Below are 17,825 nucleotides of genomic sequence, written 5' to 3' on the forward strand. Positions count from 1 at the left end.
GACTGATGATCTATTACAGAAAAATTACAAATGTGTTTAACGATGTGTATACTGGTGGATATATCTGACTATATCCCTGCATACTTTGTCACCTCTCTCCCTAGATTTTAAGCTCTTAAAGGCAGAGAACATCCCATTGTATGTGTTTTTTTTACAGGGGGCTAACATAATTGGGCCCAATTCTGTTTAGGTTCTCAGTGTATAACTGTAGTACTACTAAAAGTTAATGAAAAAAAGAAATTTTGCACAAAGTAGGCATTGAAGAATGTTAGTCTGTAAAACTGCATCACAAACTTCTTGCCTTGAAATTGAGAGAATGCCAACCTGCTATATTCCTGACTTTTAGGGAATCTGAGATGCACTGATAGAATGGAGCAACAATGGAAAATTTCAGCATTTTCACACTTATTTTCATCCCAAATCAGGATAAAAGTCAAAGTATCAACATTTTTCCATGGAATAAAAAATTCTAATTTTTTAATTCAAAATGTCAAAATATTTTGTTCCAGGGCATTGAACCAAATTGAAATATTTTGTTTCACTAAACTGTCTGTGTCTATGGTACCATAGAGCCTCCTGGAAGTTGTAGTTCAGATGGCTCATGCTCTAATTCCCCCCCATGGACTGGGCTCCTTGGCTGGACTATATCTCCATAATATACCAAAGTCACGTAACTCCCATGATTTACCACACTGCTTGGCTAGAGGGGTCATTGTAGAGCATCATGAGAGATGTATTTCAGCCAAGGAACCTGGCCCATAGGAAAGGCTGGGAGCATGAACTGACCTAAAACTCCACTGAGAAACTGTGGCACTATAGGCAGATGCAATTTAATGTCAAATTGACTTGAAACAACATTATTTCAGTTAGGTTCAAGACACCTAAAATTTTGACTTGGGTTGAACTGACCTGAAACAAAAGGTTTCATTTTAATTAGTTACACAGAATTTTTTTGAAATTTCACATGTGAAGGAACTGCATTTTCATGACGGATATAGACAGTGTTTCACTCAGGGAAGGAATCATTCCTTCCTCTTTCAAATACCCAATAGTCCAAACAACGGGGAACCCTGGATACATCAATTCTAGTTACCTACTTTCCAGCATCAAGCCTCCTGTTGCTGAACAAACTCAGAGAGGCTAGCCAAAGGCTAACTTCAAGCTCATCATTTTGAAGCTAATCTCCTAGGCCTGGCACAATCTGGGTTTAGGCAAGGACATGGAACGGATACTGCTTTAGTGGCACTGATGTGTGATCTCCTGCTATCAAAGGACAGACATCCATTCTTATTCTCCTGGACCTCTCTGCAATAATTGACACAGTTGACCATAAGCTACTGCTCTCTCTCCAAAGAGAAGTCGCAAGAGTCCACGGGAATGTGGTAACATAGTTTGAGTCCTTCCAGGAGGGATGCACCCAATGAGTGGTGATGGGAAACTGATTTTCAATAAGTCTTGGAGCACTGGGGAAGTTCCAGAAGAGTGGAAAAAAGATAATGTTGTACCAATTTTTAAAAAGGGTAAACAGAATGACATGGGTAATTGTAGGTCCATCAGTCTGACATTGATCCTAGGCAAGATAATGATTTATAATTAACTAAAGGAGAGTCATGTAATTAATGCAAATCAACATGGGATTATGGAAAATAGATCCCAGCAAACTAACTTGATATCTTTTTAAAAAAATTAGATTACAAGTTTGGTTGACAAAGCTAACAGTGTTGATGTAATATACTTGGAGTTCTATAAGGTTTTGACTTGGTATCGCACAACATTCGGATTAAAAATCTAGAATGGATGTAAAATTAATATGGCACATATTAAATGGAACAACAAGTGGCTAACTGATAGGTTTCAAAATGTAATTGTGAATGGGGAATCATCACTGAGTAGGTTTGTTTCCAGTGGAATCCTGCGTGGATCTGTACTTGACCCTACCCTATTTAACATCTTTATCAAAAACCTGGAAGAAAACAAAGTCATCACTGATAACTTTGTAGATGACACAAAAATTGGGGGAGTGAAAGATAAAGAGGACAGCAATCTAGATCTAGGTAAATTGTCTGCAAGCAAAAAATATAGGTTTTGATATAGCTAAATGTAGATGTATACATCTAAGAACAAAGAATGTAGGCAATATTTACAGGATGGGGGACTCTATCCTAGCGGTTGCAGGGGATAATCAGCTGAACACGAGCTCCCAGTGCAACACTGTAGCCAAAAGAGTTAATACAATCCTGGGATGCATAAACAGGGGGATCTTGAATAGCAGTAGAGAGGTTATTTTCCTCTCTTTTTGGCATTGGTGCGACTGCTGCTGGAATATCGTGTCTTGTTCTGGTGCCAACAATACAAGGATGTTGGTAAATTGGAAACAGTTCAGAGAAGAGCCACATGAATGGTTAAAGGATTAGAAAACATGCCTTAGAGTGATAGACTCAAAGAGCTCAATCTATTTAGATTGACAAAGAAAAGGGTAAGTAGTGAGATGATTCCAGTTTATAAGTACTTACATGTGGAACAAATATTTAACAATGGGCTCTTCAATCTAGCAGAGAAAGGTATAGCATGATCCAATGTCTGGGAGTTGAAGCTAGACAAATTCAGACTGGAAATAATGCATACATTTTTACCTGTCTGAGTGGTTAATCACTGGAACAATTTACAAAGGGTCATGGTGGATTCTCAACATGGGTAATTTTTAAATCAAGGATTGGATGTTCTTCTAAAATACATGCTCTAGGAATGATTTTTGGGAAGTTCTATGGCCTGTGTTATACAGCAAATCAGACTAGATAATCACAATGATCCTTTCAGGCTTTAGAATCTATGAAAATCTCCATCAACAGATCTCCCACTTGTGGAGTCCCACAAGGATCAGTTTATCTCTCTGGTCCTATTCAATATCTACATCGGCTAGTAGGTGAGTTGGAGAACAAAGACTCAAGTGTCAGTAACATGCAGATGACACAAGCTCTATCCATCATTCACCCCATACAGCCACTCCACTACTATCAAGATGGGCCAGTTTTGGGTGAGATGAGCTCATGAATGAAGAACTGCTGGCTGAAGCTGAACCCGAGGAAGACAGACATTATGCTGGTGGGCAGAGGAAAGCATATTGAAGAGTTTGCCACCATGGCATGGTGTTCTTTGGTTGATAGCACACTCCCACAACTTTCAGTTCAGGAGTGTTCCTTGATTCCTTGTTGATGCTAACACATAAAAGCATCATTGAATAATGCTTTTACCATCTTAAATTGCAGTCCTGGCCGGGCATAGCAGAGTCCTGGCCAAGGGGTCTCTACTGAGCCTAACCAGGATTTCAGCCCCCTTCTCAGCTTCCCCCTCCCTCCCGGCACACATTGTGCCTGCACAGATTAGGTGTCACTGGCTCTGCAGTAACACGGGGAACCCTCTGCAGCCCTGCTGTCATGGGATTAAGTGAGCACAGCGCAGAGACTACTGATTAAGACAGCAAGGTATAGGAGGACCCCTCAGCTGCTGCTGAATGCTTGAATGGCTTCTGCCCTCGCAATTATCTGAACAAAAATTACAAAATCCATGTCCCATATGCTATTTGGATAATCAGGAGTATACTCTACATGCCGCTGGCATCTATTGGCTGGTCTACAGTGATGTTATATATCTGGGCACGAAGCCTTTGCTACTTAGGAAACTCTAATTAGTACAGAACACTGTTCTAAGTCTCAGTTCTCATTTTCAAAGCACTCCTTTACCTGGGCCTAGGATATCTAAAAGACTGACTAACATTCTAGGAAGACGACAGTGGTTGACAACTATGCTTCTCTGGCACAATGAAACTTTCTACAAGAAGAGTAAAGATCATCTATGCGAGAGACAGTTTTCTGGAGAGCCAGTTTGAGACTGTTGAATGAACTCCCCTCCCCCAGGAGTAAGGACTATCACAAATCTTATCTCCTTTTATTCCTAGTCCAAGGTTGAATTCTTTGACCTTGCCTTCTCTAACATAATCATTTAGCAATCTCTCTCTCTCTTTGTGTATATACATATGAATAAATAAAATCTTCCAAAATAAAACAGACTACTGCATGCATTTCTCCCCTTAGTGCTAAGAGACAACAATTGAGCTCAGTGCCCATTATGCTAGGCACTGTGCACATGCACACTGTGAGAGACAACCCATGCCCTCAGAGATTACAATCTCAATATGCAAGGCAGAAAAGGGATGGTAAGATGCACAGCAAGATGAAGTGGCTTGCCCAAGGTCAAACAGCAGATAAGGAGCAGGTTGCCTGACCCACCAGTCTAGTGCCTTTTCCACTAGACCATGATGCCTGAAATATGAATGAGTAATTATGGGAAACTTTTTAAATTATTCAATCAGCTCTACAAATTGCTAAACAAAAGGAACAACATGTGTATCACGTCTTTGTGCTGAGATGTGTAATTCTGAAATGACTGAACCTTGCTATAAGTGATGAGCACAGAGAAAACCCCCACCTAGCACAGACAAAACCCCCAAATTCCAAGAAGTATTCTAACCCGTCTTTTATCCCAAGGCTACACAAATGTCTGCAGAGATATTTCTGTAGCTCATTAACCATGCAACAATACTCCTATCCTCATTAATTTATCTATCAAGATACAATCTGAAACAATATTTGAACACCTGTAGTTTAAGTATATTTTCATACTATAATAGATTATGCATGCATTGTAAATGTTTTGTTCTTTACCTCATTTTTTACCCAACAATTTTCTATGAATTAAAAACCAACCAACAAACAAACAAACAAGCCTCTCTTAAAAAATAACCAACACCAGAGCAGCCCCCCCCCCCGCAGCTTTTTATGCTATTAAATCAATTGATCAGTGTAGCAGTAGGAATACCATACAAACTAGAATAGATGGGTGTGATTCATGTGCATCATAAGGAAAACAATATAAAATACACTAGATGAACACAGAGATAAAATCCTGGTATTTTCAGAACATAAAAAGATACAAGAATTAAACTGTAAATAAAATTTTTTGCATACTTTTTAAAAACCATTCACCTTTAGATAAATTAACACTGTTTCTAGACAACCTCAAAACAAGAAAAATGCTTCCCATTTTTCATGACTGATTTTCTCTTTTTTAGAAGGCTCTAAATGTAGTGTAGCAATAGGTTATTTTCACCCAGGCACATCATTCTTGCTAAAGACAACATGGGCAATTTGTAAAATGAGCTTGCCATGGTGTGGCGGGGCGATGACTCACCGGCACGGCGCCTCCTGCTGGTCATCCTGGGAAATAGCTCTTCCAGCCTGGAGCGCCCTCTGCAGGCCAGTGTCTTGCCTGCTGCTGGCCCGTGTCCCTCCCGGACCCCGGTGCCCCTCTACAGCAGGGTTCTGCCCCAGCAGTAACCCACAATCTGGGTCTCCCCTCCCAGGGGAACCCCCAACCCTCTATCCCTACCTTGTCTCAGTGACTATTGCCAGTCACCATCTAGCCCCCTCTCCCTGGGGTAGACTGCAGTCTGTAAACCACTCATCATCGGCAAGGGGGGTTGGACCAGCTGCTGCTGCCTATCTCTGGGCTGCCCCTCTGCAGCCCCAGTACCTTTTTCAAAGCCTGCAGCCTGGGGTTTTACTAGACTGGAGTTCCCCAGCTCCCTCTGCCCTTCCCCAGCACTGCTCCATCTCAGGTACCCTTCTGAGCTCCCAGGCAGCCCAGTCCTTCTCTCTATAGAGCCAGAGAGAGACTTCCTTGAGCTCAGGGCCAACTGTACCTGATTGGTGCGTGGCCCCATCTGTGGCTGTTTCTCCAATCAGCCTAGGCTTTTCACAGCCACAGCCTGCTCTAGGGCTGCTTTTAACCCCTGTTCTGAGCCGGAGCGGGGTAACTGCCCCGCTACACATGGCTAAAGTTCTTTGCCCACGTGAACAGAATTACATGCAGTCTTCAACACTTATTTTCAGAAACCATAGGTTAATGGAGCTGTACAATTAAATTGTAATATCTTTTGGATCCCTGCCTCAAGACTCTAGTCCAGGGATCGGCTGGCTACCTTTGGCACTCGGCTCGCCAGGGTAAACACCCTGGAGGGCCGGGCCAGTTTGTTTACCTGCTGCGTCTGCAGGTTCGGCCGATCGCAGCTCCCACTGGCTGCAATTCGCCACTCCAGGCCAATGGGGGCGGCGGGAAGCGGTGGCCAGCACATCCCTTGGCCTGTGCTGCTTCCTGTTGCCCCCATTGGCCTGGGATGACAAAACGCGGCCAGTGGGAGCCGCGATCAGCCGCAATCAGCCGAACCTGCGGACGCGGCAGGTAAACAAACCAGCCCGGCCCTCCAGGGTAAACACCCTGGCGGGCCGTGTGCCAAAGGTTGCCGATCCCTGCTCTAATCAATTATTAAGAAATACACTGCATTTAGTCTTTAACTTACATCTCTATTTCTCATCTTTAGTAAAGTGACTGGTGTGAAATCTGTATTATGGGGAAAAAATCCAGTATCCTACTTTTTTATACCAAAAAATTCTTGTGTCTTCTACTATTGTTAAAGAAGCAGATGGTGAGCTATTCCTCCCCAAGTTTTAATTCAAACTTTCAAGTTTTGTCATTGGCTTTAACCTTTTGTATCCCTGATTCCCCATATAGTTCATCTCACTAGGCTGGGTTGTGACTTTAGACACAGTTTTGAGTGAGGGGTGATGGATAAGCAACACAACCACAGGAGTAGCTCTGGAAGACATTATTATTCAGACACATCTTGAATCACAAATACCTCCTTGCTTCCTTATTGCTTTGCTGTTATAGTAATTGCCTGCTGACCTATGCCAGCAACAAAGCATGCCACTTCAGCTGAATTGGCCAATGAGTAAATGGAGTGGAGCCAAGACTTCCCCCATGCTCCACCCATCAGCAACCACCTGCTCCAGGGAGGGATCAGCAGGTACACACTTGCTTACCCCGGCACGCAAGGTCCAAGCAGCCTGTGAGCCAGAGAGAGGTCCTTACTTCCTCTAACTCCCCAGCACAGCTATGTAACTCAAATCATAATATAGCCTGTAATGAAAGGTGAAAAAAAGTTGATGAGATAACTGGCTCTGTGGATGAGGGGAAAGCAGTGGATGTGTTATTCCTTGACTTTAGCAAAGCTTTTGATACGGTCTCCCACAGTATTCTTGCTGCCAAGTTAAAGAAGTATGGGCTGGATGAATGGACTGTAAGGTGGATAGAAAGCTGGCTAGATCGTTGGGCTCAACGGGTAGTGATCAATGGCTCCATGTCTAGTTGGCAGCCGGTTTCAAGCGGAGTGCCCCAAGGGTCGGTCCTGGGGCCGGTTTTGTTTAATATATTTATTAATGATCTGGAGGATGGTGTGGACTGCACTCTCAGCAAGTTTGCAGATGACTAAACTAGGAGGCATGGTAGATACACTAGAGGGTAGGGATCGGATACAGAGGGACCTAGACAAATTAGAGGATTGGGCCGAAAAAAACCGGATGAGGTTCAACAAGGACAAGTGCAGAGTCCTGCACTTAGGACGGAAGAATCCCATGCACTGCTACAGACTAGGGACCGAATGGCTAGGTAGCAGTTCTGCAGAAAAGGACCTAGGGGTCACAGTGGACGAGAAGCTGGATATGAGTCAACAGTGTGCTCTTGTTGCCAAGAAGGCTAATGGCATTTTGGGCTGTATAAGTAGGGGCATTGCCAGCAGATCGAGGAACGTGATCGTTCCCCTTTATTCGACATTGGTGAGGCCTCATCTGGAATACTGTGTCCAGTTTTGGGCCCCACACTACAAGAAGGATGTGGAAAAATTGGAAAGAGTCCAGCGGAGGGCAACAAAAATGATTAGGGGTCTGGAGCACATGACTTATGAGGAGAGGCTGAGGGAACTGGGATTGTTTAGTCTCCAGAAGAGAAGAATGAGGGGGGATTTGATAGCAGCCTTCAACTACCTGAAGGGGGGTTCCAAAGAGGATGGAGCTCAGCTGTTCTTAGTGGTGGCAGATGACAGAACAAGGAGCAATGTTCTCAAGTTGCAGTGGGGGAGGTCCAGGTTGGATATCAGGAAAAACTATTTCACTAGGAGGGTGGTGAAACACTGGAATGCGTTACCTAGGGAGGTGGTGGAGTCTCCTTCCTTGGAGGTTTTTAAGGCCCGGCTTGACAAAGCCCTGGCTGGGATGATTTAGCTGGGAATTGGTCCTGCTTTGAGCAGGGGGTTGGACTAGATGACCTCTTGAGGTCCCTTCCAACTCTGATATTCTATGATTCTATGATTCTATGTAGTCCCCTGTTTTTGCTTTTCAAGGAGAGTATTGCTATAGACCAATGGAACTGCAATGCTGCTTCTCAGAGAACAGGTCAGAGAAGGGAGGGAAGAATGTGGAAGATGTGGGAACATAAGAAAGGCCATACTGGATCAGACCAATCATCCATCTAGCCCAGTATGATGGATGAAGAGAACAGGATAATTTATCAAGCAATCCATCCACTATCTTGCAGTCCCAACTACTGGCATTCTCAGAGCATGGGGTTGAATCCCTGATCATTTTGGCTAACAGACATTAATCCTCCATTAATTTGTCTAATTCCTTTTTGAACCCTTATACTTTTGGGCCTCACAACATCCCATAGCAATGAGTTCCATAGGTTGACTGTGTGACTAAGTACTTCCTTGTATTTGTTTTATACACACTGACTTAATTTCATTGGGTGACCCCCTGGTTCTTGTGTTATGTGAAGGGGTAAATAACACTTCCTCACTCACTTTGTCCATATCATTAACAATTGTATGGACCTCTATCATATCCCATCTTAGTCATCTCCTTTTGAAGCTGAACAGTCACAGTCTTTCTAATCACTTCTCATATGGAAGCTGTTCCATACCCCTACTCTTTTTTGTTGCCCTTCTCTGTACCTTTTTCAATTCTAATGTATCTTTTTTGAGATAGGGCAAGGAGAACTGCATGCAGTATTCCATGTGTGGACATACCATGGATTTACATACTGGCATTATGATATTTTCTGTCTCATCTCTTTCCTGATTGTTTCTAACATTGGTGTTTTGTTTTGTTTTTTACTGCCACAGCATATAGAGCAGAGGTTTTCAAAGAACTCTCCACAATGATTCCAAGATCTCTTGCTTGAGTAGTAACAGCTAATTTAGACCCTATCATTTTGTATGTATGGCTGGGGTTATGTTTTCCAATTTGCATTGTTTTGCACTTATCAACATGGAATTTCATCTGCCATTTTCTTGCCCAGTCACCCAGTTCTGTGGGATCCCTTTGCAACTCTTCACAGTCAGTTTTTGAATTAACAATTTTGAATAATTCTGTACTATCTGCAAACTTTGTCACTTTACTATTTATCCTCCCCCACCCCCAGATCATTTATGAATATATTGAACAGCACTGATCCCTGCACAGATCCTTGGGGGACCCTGCTATTTACCTGTCTCCATTGTGTAAACTGGCCATTTATTCCTACCCTCTGTTTCCTATCTTTTAACTAGTTACTGATCCATGATAGGCCCTTCCCTCTTATCCCATCACTGCTTACTTTGTGACCCTTTTGTGAGGTTTTATCAGTCTTTATCAAGTCAAAGGCTTTATCGAAGTCCAAGTACACTCTATCAACTGGATCACCCTTGTTCAAATACTTGTTGAGACCCTCAAGGAATTCTAATGGATTGGTGAGGCATGTTTTCCCTGTACAAAAGCTGTGTTGACTCTTCTGCAACATATGTTCATTTATGTATCTGAGAATTCTGTTCTTTACTATAGTTTCAACCCATTTGCCTGATACTGAAACTAGGCTTACCAGCCTGTAATCATCTCCGGAGCTTTTGTTAAAAATCAGTGTTACCTCAGCTATTGTCCAGTCATCTTGTACAGAGGCTGACTTAAGTGACAGGTTATATACCACAATTAGAAGTTCTGCAGTTTCATATTTGAGTTCCTCCAGAACTTGTGTGAATAACATCTTGTCCTGGTGACTTATTAGCAATTTCTTTCAAAACCTCCTTTACTGACACTTCAATCTGGGACAATTCCTCAGATTTATCACCTAAAAATAATGGCTCAGGTATGGGAATCTCCCTCATATCCTCTGCAGTGAAGGCAGATGTAAAGAATTTATTTAGCTTCTTTGCAATGGTCTTGTCTTCCTTAAGTGTTCTTTTAGAACCTGATTGCCCGGTGCCCCCAGTGATTGTTTGGCAGGCTTCCTGCTTCTGATGTACTTAGGCTGCTTGTGTCCACAAAACTTATGTTGCTCAGAGATGTGTAAAAAAAAAAACCCACACACCCCAAGCGCTGGCATAAGTGGTAGTATGCACAGTGCTATGTCAGTGGTACATAGCTGCCACCACTCATTGAGGTGGTTTTATCATATGGATGGAAGAGCTCTCTCCCATTGGCATAGAGCAGCAACACAAGTGATCTTACAGTGACGCAGCGGCATTGTTACAGCTGTACTGCTGTAAGCTCTCTAGTGTACACACGGCCTTGGGAAGGAGGGGAGAGTTAGTTTTTGTGTCTTTTGCTAGTTGTTCTTCAAATTCCTTTTTGGCCTGCCTAATCATAATTTTACGCGTGACTTGCAGAATTTATGCTTTTTTCTGTTTTCCTTAGTAGGATCTGACTGCCAATTTTTAAAAGATGTCTTTTTGTCTCTAATCACCTCTTTTACTCTGTTTAGCCGTAGTGGATTTTTTGTTGTCGTTTCTCTTACTTTTTTTTTTTTAATTGAGGTATACATAAAGGGATGAATTGTGAGATTCTACTATGAAAGAAGTGCAGGTGTAGGCCTGTCACTGTAGGGGGTGCTCATGGAGAGACTGAGGGGTCAAAGGTATGGATAACCCTGAACCATACCAGAGGTTTTGGTGCAGCATTACACCATAATTTAAAAAACAAAAATAAAAAAAATCTGTGCACTCTTTCAGTACATAAAGTGCTAAGTTGTGAATTCGGTTAAGGAAAGCAGTGTATTTCTTTATAGAACTAAAAAGGCTATTTTATGAAAATGAATAAAGTAGTCTACTGTGTTTTAAAATTGTGAATCAATAAAGGGACTGTACTTCCAAACTTGGAAGGCCAGCTGAGCTGAACTCTATTGCCTAACACAGCCTTAGTATAAATGGATGCAACACAAACAAACATGAAATGGAGTTGCATCTGCTTACACCAGGACTGGATTTGAGCCAAAAGGTACAACACACACAACATTTCAATGTCTGCCATTGTATCCAAATATTTTGTGGCATTTTAGTGAATAATCTCAATTTTATTTTTGTGTGTGTGCAAAGCAGCCCTTTAAAAGATTAAAGGCAGTTTATTGCATTGATTTTTCCATTGTGAAGAATAATGGCATTTTAAATTTTAATGATGAAGACATGACTTCTGTTGAGTTGGCTTTTATCACTTCTAGCTCTTTGTCTCTTGGGAGGACAGAATTATGTCCTTTGTGCCACTGAAAAATTTTGCAACTCCAAGAAATAGGTTTACTGTGGATGTAATTATTTTTAATAGGCACTGAAACACAACCCTATATATGGTAGCATCAATTTTACTTTAGAAGGAAGTATAGTACACATTACTGCTACATCCAGATAATTATGCTCTGAAACTAATCTTAGAGAACTCTGTGTCTCATACAATATTTTTACTATAAGAAGAGTAGTATGTAAAAAGAAAATCATACCACCCATCAATGAGTTTCCTGGAAGACCAGCATTTTCTATTGAAAAGACAGTTTGAAAGTAAAATTTAATATGTAGTACATTTTATATCAGTACTGATCTTAAGACGTGGTTTAGGAAAGTACTGAAACATATGCTTAAGACCTGTTGTGACTACTGGGCCTACAAATTTATCCCAATTATGAGCTCATCTGTAAAAAGTATGTAAAAGTTCATAAAAGGATACAACAACATTAATACCAAATGTTGATGGGAAAAAGTAAAAAAGGAAGACAGAATAACTGAATTAGTCTAAACAATCAGGCCAGGTTGATGAGATTCAGGGACCATTTTAAAATTAAGCTGGTTAGAAACCAGAAGTTGTAAAGCCAGAAGATAATGAGCCAAAATTGTTATGCCAGATAATAGGCCTAATTGGTGGACAAAATAATGAGGGGATGGGCTATTCCACGCGTTGCTCCCTTTTTGAATTCTTAAAAGAAATATTTTGTGGGGAAAATTCAAAAGAACAAAAAGAACAGGCAAGAGGAACACACTGAGGATACTGAAGCTAGTTTCTAATCATAGCTGCCACCTGCACTGTTTTCCTGGGACCCTGTGCCTTCATCATCCTGAGACAGAGAGGTATCATGAGCAGAATGGGCCAGAAAGAGAAGGACCCAGATGACATTGTCACCCCTACTAGTGCCAGCTGAATCCCAACCACCACCTGGAATGACAGTTATTACCATCTTCAATACCATCTAAGAAACTGTCAAATGGCGGGGTCCTTTCTAAAATTGGACTTTAACAATAATAGTAACAATGACATTTACAGCCCATCTCAGTTAACCTCTTCTCTTTTCCCCAAGAGGATGGTTATTATTCTCTTTGATACTACCAAACAAAGGTTTTTTTCTTTTAAAACTTTCTCCAGAAAGGGAACAAAAACAAGTAGTTAAAATGAAAGGGAACAAAAACAAGTAGTTAAAATGAAAGCCTGATTTAATAGTTTACATTTCAAATGTTTTAACTATTGTCCCTTCTTTTTTCTCTCTTTAATAAAAGGTTAAAAGACTTTTTAATGAGACATGTGCCATGGTACTAAGCAAGCTGAGGTCTCTATATACCAATCCTCAAGCCTTGTTTAACGTTGTTGCACAATGACTGGGTTATGCCAACATCTTTATTCCATATATTCTATCTAAATTAATACAACGGGCCATCCCTATTCTGGACAGCACTTCATCACATGCTTAATTTATTCATATGCTGAAGTATTGTTCAGAATAGGGATACTTACTTGAACCGTGTCCTCATTGCAGGTGATTTAACAAAACATTGCTTCCTTTAATCCTGTCATGTCTTCCAAGTTTCTACAAATTGACAAATTAATCCCACTTTCAAGAAAATAATAAGATGAGACTCAATCCTGAGGAGTATTGAGGGCCTCCTTTGAGGTCCTCAGCATCCTCAATTTTCACCCACATCTATGGGAATTGAGGGTGCTTGGTACCTTCCTGGAGGAGGTACTATAAATGGCAGTCCATTTTTAAGTGCATAATCATCCAATCACAGAAACATTGTCACAAGCTGAACTTTTCAGCAGTCTCAGAAGATAAATCAGGGACTACATAGTTATGGAAATGGGGCTCCCCACCTTGTACTATAGAAGTTTTAATTATGCTGGCAAACAAAGCTTATGCTGCTATTGCCTAGGATATAGCAATTGCATATGTAGAAAACCTCTATTTTCAGGACTGTCTACCTAGAACTCTTCCTAAACACTGAAGCCACTTAAAAGAATTAAAATATAGCAATAGAAATTATCAAGGCAGTCTAGGGGATTTAATTACATGTATTCCAGTGAATGTGTGGTGTATTTCTATAGACCTCTTTCATTATCTCAGCCAATAGCATTTTAAAATTCCCTTTCTCCTCTTTGTTTTATCTTTACTTTCTGAAGCTTTTGACACATAATTAGCTTGTCAGATCACCAACTTTACTTTCCTATTATATGGTGAAACAATTGTTATTTTACCTTGGAATCTTAAATGAAAAGAAGTAAAATGGATTAACAATACATGAAATATGCACTTCTGAAACTATAAAGCAGAACCATTTAAACACATCACAAAAACAAACTGAAAACACACTCAAATTAGTATTCAGATTTTGTACAAATCACAGTTGAAATCACTGATAGGAAAAAGATTGAGAAATAATAAAAGATTTGTATAAAACTGCGTAATGAGTGCAATTACTGAATGTTCTTTTTCACTATCCTGAATTTATATCAAGCCTACGTTTACATTTTGTATTTTTCACACCATTTCCTTTACTGTAATTAATTAAAAAATCTGATTTTTTTCTCATCAATATATAGAGAAAATCAATGATTTTCTTTACTGTAATTAATTAAAAAATCTGATTTTTTTCTTATCAATATATAGAGAAGCAACCTGAAAAAAAAGTTAGAAATGCCTGAAACAAACACAGACCTTGATTCAGCAAAGTACTTAAGCTTCAGTCTCTTAAGCACATGCTTACAGTCCTTTGCTGAGTCAGGGTTTTTGGGCTACTAGTATAATTAAAATGGACTCAGAGAGAAATTGTATCTGTCTTTGTCAGGTAATTTGCTGTACAAGTGGGGCTATAAAATAAGAGGCCTCCGCTGAAATTTGGCACTACATGGTCTTAGTTTTTCTTGTTTCAACACATGGCAAATTACAGTTTGCTTCTTTTAAAAATAATGGTATCAATACTCTCCATGCAGCATGCTCGAGAGGACTGAACACTGGGCTGAGAGCCAGGAACTCAAATTCAAATCCCATCTGACACACTATACACACTGCCTCTATAGCCTTGGGCAAGTCATTTAACCATTGTCTCACTTTGCCCACCTGTCAAATGGTGATAATTAATTGTACTTTTGTGCCTTTAAAGGAGGCTATGATGATTGATTTGTGCATATTTGTCAAGTGGCTTGAAAATAGAAAGTGGATTGTAAGTGCTGGTATTATTATTACTTTAGATTTTATTTACTGCAACCTGATAAGATGCTATTGCAGAGTCAGGTTAATATTAGACACTATTAACTGATTCACTGGAGAATTAGAAGAGACACAGCTGCCATTTTTATTTATTTTTTACAGCTGCAATCAGAACAAATTCAGTGATAACGGTCACTGTTTATCCTGTGGCCTTTTGAAATAAATGGGAGAACAAGTTTCTGGTGGCCATTCAAAAAAACAAACCAAAAAACAAACAACCACCAACCACCACGACTGGCACCCTTCTTGGTGATTTCAGCAGAGAAAACAATGTTTGAATGAGTATAGATTGAAGTGTTCTCTCTCCCCTAGAGTCATCATGGTCATCCCCAGAAGTCACGTTTGAGGCTGTCTGTGTGGAGCACTATAAGAGCCTTCAACTGTTCTATAGTTCTATCACTATACAGAGAAGTTTATTCTCCAGTACAGCACCCATCACAAGTACTAAACTAAATTTTTAAAACGGGGGAATCTGCTCTTCCACTTCTTGGCCATTTTAGTAGCTCCTTAATGGCATAGTATGCACCACCAATTACAACATATGGGTCAAATTTATTTATGCTCTGTGCTGGTGGAAGATCCCAGCTGGAGGAACATCTGCTCACAATGTGACCGTACCCTTCCTTCTACCAGAGGGACCAAAATTTACAGTGTAACCCAAAGGTAAATAATGCTGCAGAAGACTGAATGGCCAGGGCATGCAGGGATTCAGTATTCTTGTTTCTGTCCCCAGAAGGGATCCTACTGAACTCTTGGCAGAGAATGAAGGTGCCTTCTATCAGAGGAAAGTAGTGGTAGGAACACCACCCGTTCTTCAAGAGGGCTGGGAATTTCTCAGCAATGACAGAAACCTCTAAAACTGTGCAAAAAAGGTGTAAAAAACGATCAACTCATCAATGCAACCACAGAATTTGAGATCTCTGCTTCAAACCTAAGGGATTATACTCCACATTTCACAATTTTATGTACACAACTGTTGTTACAACTGACAGTTTTTCTGAGGAGGGCAGTCTATCCCTGAAATACAAGCACAGAAATTCACGAATTTATTTTGTTCTGCTGTTGCTGGCATTTCACCTTGCAGTGCTACAGTAGAGGACTTTAGCCTAAAGATCCATTATTCTGTTTCCCTTTGTTAAGCAAACTTTACAAACTTTATTAAAATAAAACACAAGGCAAAATTTCAAATTAACAAGTGAAAGTAATGAAGGTTTCTTACAACTCAGCTCTTCTCTAGAAATATTGTGGATTCTCTGGTAAATAATGAGAGTTCTACTTCACGTGTGGGATTCAGGAGTTCCAATGGATATTTTACAGTTCTTTAGCACTTTCCATCTAAGGAGCTCAAATGCTTTATGTAAATGTATTTATCCTCACAATATCCCTGGGGGGTAAATAAACAATATTATTCCATTTTGTACATGAGGCCACTAAGGTACACGGAGATGAAATTACTTGCCTATGTTCATCCTGGCTATGGCACTGCCTAGAATAGAACACTCAATATTAAGAAACACTTTTTCATTAGGAGGGTGGTGAAGCACTGGAATGGGTTACCTAGGGAGGTGGTGGAATCTCCTTCCCTAGAGGTTTTTAAGGTCAGGCTTGACAAAGCCCTGGCTGGGATGATTTAGTTGGGGATTGGTCCTGCTTTGAGCAGGGGATTGGACTAGATGATCTCCTGAGGTCCCTTCCAACCCTGATATTCTATGATCCTAGTGACTGATCTGCATCCCATGCTGCAGAGGAAGGAGAAAAGTCTCCAAGGTCGCTGACAATCTGATCTGGGGGAAAATTCCTTCCCAACGTCACTGTTGTTCAGTTACACCCGGGGAACATGCGCTGGAACCAGCCAGCCAAGAACCTGAGAGAGAGAAAGTTTGGTGTCACCTCAGAAACCTGCCCCTACATCATCCAGTATCCCATCTCCAGCTGCGGCCATCTCTGATGCTTCAGAGGAAGGAGACGAAAGACCCCAGATACACTGTAGAAAAAAAATCCCTTCCTGACCCCTTCCTGGTCTTCAGCCCTGTGCCTCAACCACAGGTCCATCCTTCGTGAGGGGAAGCATGGTCCACTAGATAAGGTAATGAACTGAGACTCAAGAGAAATTGGTTATATTTTCAGAAGCTTGGATCTAGATTAGAGAAAATTCCTCAAATTCCTCATGAAACTGCTTAAAGTTAGCGAAGATTCAGATAAGGATTTTCATGCCTAGGGCCTACCTCTAATTCTGCTCCTTCTAGGTTCCAGCAAAGACCAGAAGTGGGAAGTATGCAAAATTCCGTGAGACAGCCTGTTCTCATAATATTAGCTGCCCAATTTTACAAAGAGGAATTTGGATACGTTTTAGCTGTGTATCTAAACTTTTAGGTATTTATGTGAATTAGACTGAAGCTAAATTTGGTTTGCACATCCCTAATAGATACTTCATTTTCTTTTCAGGAAGCTGTAGTTGCAGAAAAGAAATTTCAGCAGAGCGGGTATGTAGATGGATAAAAGCCAGATGCCTACAGGATAACATTTTATTTTCCATGTTTGTCACAAGTCATTCTGTCTACTTGTCACAAACATTAGAATGTTTTTCTTTAAATGTTATCCTGCACAGCTTTAGCATGGAGGACTGCTAATCAAATAGAAACCACCAGGCAGCCATAAAATGCTCTATTGCTCAATTAGAAAGATAAAAAGCTCTTCACAGGCAGGGCCGGCTCTAGGATTTTTGCCGCCCCAAGCAGAAACAATTTTGGCTGCCCCCCCCACCCCCCGTTTTTTTCTTACCCCACCCAGGCCCCGCCTCAGCTCCGCCCCTTCCCCAAATCCCCAGCCCTGTCTCCTCCCCCCAGGCTCTCAAGCCTAGGAGGGAGGGAGAGAAGCGGCGCGCGCGCCGCGACCACTCAGAGTCTCCCCCTCTGTCCCAGGCTCTCAAACCCGGGAGGGAGGGCGAGCAGCGGCGCGTGAATCAGCTGTTTCGCGCGCCGCGGCGCACGACCGGCAGCAGCGGAGGTGAGCTAGGGCAGCCGGGGCACATTTTTAGGGGCGGCATTCTGGCGCTGGCCATGCCGCTCCTAAAAATGTGCCGCCCCAAGCACCAGCTTGTTTTG

At 41.3% G+C, this 17,825-nt stretch overlaps 1 protein-coding gene across 4 annotated transcripts in view; it reads right to left on the bottom strand.

Moving 5' to 3' along the window:
• The window catches only part of LUZP2 (leucine zipper protein 2), a 458,345-nt gene that overhangs the window by 91,102 nt on the left and 349,418 nt on the right, over window positions 1–17,825 (bottom strand). The window lies entirely within an intron of this gene.

The sequence above is a fragment of the Chrysemys picta genome, chromosome 4, assembly GCF_011386835.1.
Source record: "Chrysemys picta bellii isolate R12L10 chromosome 4, ASM1138683v2, whole genome shotgun sequence".
Classification (NCBI taxonomy): Eukaryota; Metazoa; Chordata; order Testudines; family Emydidae; genus Chrysemys; species Chrysemys picta.